The sequence below is a fragment of the Frankliniella occidentalis genome, unplaced genomic scaffold (genome assembly GCF_000697945.3).
Source record: "Frankliniella occidentalis isolate FOCC.00 unplaced genomic scaffold, Focc_3.1 Scaffold666, whole genome shotgun sequence".
In the NCBI taxonomy this organism is placed as follows: Eukaryota; Metazoa; Arthropoda; class Insecta; order Thysanoptera; family Thripidae; genus Frankliniella; species Frankliniella occidentalis.
Genome location: NW_026267779.1, coordinates 51,810 through 53,686, shown reverse-complemented (window position 1 = coordinate 53,686; position 1,877 = coordinate 51,810).

Here is a 1,877-nt window from a genome sequence, read left to right as displayed (position 1 = left end):
CCCCACCCGCCACGCCCCACCTCAACCTCGCCGTTGCATGTAAGGCGGCGGGTATGGGCTGTCAGTGGAAAGAGAAAGGAGCGACGGAGATGGCGATAGAAGTTCGCGAGAGAGGGAGAGAGCGAGGAGAGAGAGAAGAGGGGGAGAGAGATGCTGGTGGCCGGCCTCCTTTCCGAAGTTCCCATGTGCCCGTTTAATAGGCTGCTCAGGTATGTGATATGGAGGGGGGACCGAGGGGAAGAGAGGGAGCGTGCGGGGAAGGGAGAGGGAGGGAGAGAGGGGGGGGGGAGGGGTGAGGGCGAGGGCACACACAAGTGCATGCGAGTGTTTTCGCGGCTTACCGGCAGGATCAGCAAGCCGCTCAGGGTGTCCTGCTGCGGGCGGGGCGCGCGTCCCCCGCCGCCCTGTTGTAGGCCCTCAAGCTGGCCATGCTGGAATGTCGTCGGGGCGAGTTTGAGGCAAAACGCCTTCAGAACTGCATAATGTGCATGCGCTTCGGTCGCTGTGTTGTCTGCACCGCGTAATTTGCCGCGCACAATCGCCGATTTCCCGATTTTTTTCCTTCCTTCCCTTCTTCTTTTATTTTCGCGATAAAGCTTCGACAGCAGCTGGTCCTTGGCGCCGCACCGGTGCGCACACACACCGGACCGTGTACAGTCATTATGCGATATTCTTCCATGCGATTTTCTTCCTCGACCCATCCCCACCACTCCCGGGAGGCGGTCGAGAGCCGGCTGAGGTGTGACAGGTGACGAGTCGCTCCGGCGGCCGGCGGGCCGGGGATTAGTGACCCTTGGAGAGTGGGCTGGCGCGTGGTCAACTGCGGGCATGGCCTGGGCGCCTCGCTCGTACTTGGTCAACTGCGGGCAAAGCCTCTTTTGACAGCTGGTTCCGGGAAGCCCGGGGCGCCCGGAGTGCCGACTGCGGGCACGGGAGTGCTGGGTTGCCTACCCTGCCGGCGCTCTCTGCCGCTTCCCGCACCCCACACCCCGCCCGCACCCAGCCTGCCGGAGTTCCGACGGCACACTGAGTGCACACGCGTCATTAGCGCTCCTTAACACGTCGCTTGTGGCATGACCACTATGTGGTCACGCTCCCCATGTAAAATCAAAGGCACCAAAAATGAGCAGCACGGAATGTGTTAATTCCTGAAGTCAGGGGTCGTGGTCCTATGACAGCGTTGCGCGGAGCGATAGCGAAGCGCAACGCTGCATTAATAATACTATTACTGATTTTATGTATTGAGTTAGGTTTGTTAGTTGTGGTTTGCTTCTTATTATTTCAAATAGACACTTGGATGCACACGCTAGTCGCGGCGCAAGTACGGCCGAGAGCGGCAGCGAGCGCCGGCGGGGTAGGCAACCCAGCACTCCCGTGCCCGCAGTCGGCACTCTGGGCTAGCCGGCGGGCGGGGCTCGGCTTCCCGGAACCCTCGTCAAAAGAGGCTTTGCCCGCAGTTGACCAAGTACGAGCGAGGGGCCCAGGCCATGCCCGCAGTTGACACAACGCCAGTGGGCTAAGCTGGGCCGTTCGCCTGTTCCGATCTAACTGTGTTCTGTTCGAAAAACGTTCATTATGTTCGTTGCATCGTATTTGTGTTTGAAAGACGAATCCATGCGTCCAAACGGCATGTCAAAACTCCAATTTTTAGTTTTTTAGCAGATATGTTTGGCAAGGGTAAACTTCTTCCATAAAAAACTAAAAATTGGAGTTTTGACATGCCGTTTGGACGCATGGATTCGTCTTTCAAACACAAATACGATGCAACGAACATAATGAACGTTTTTCGAACAGAACACAGTTAGATCGGAACAGGCGAACGGCCCAGCTTAGCCCACTCTCCAAGGGTCACTAATCCCCGGCCCGCCGGCCGCCGG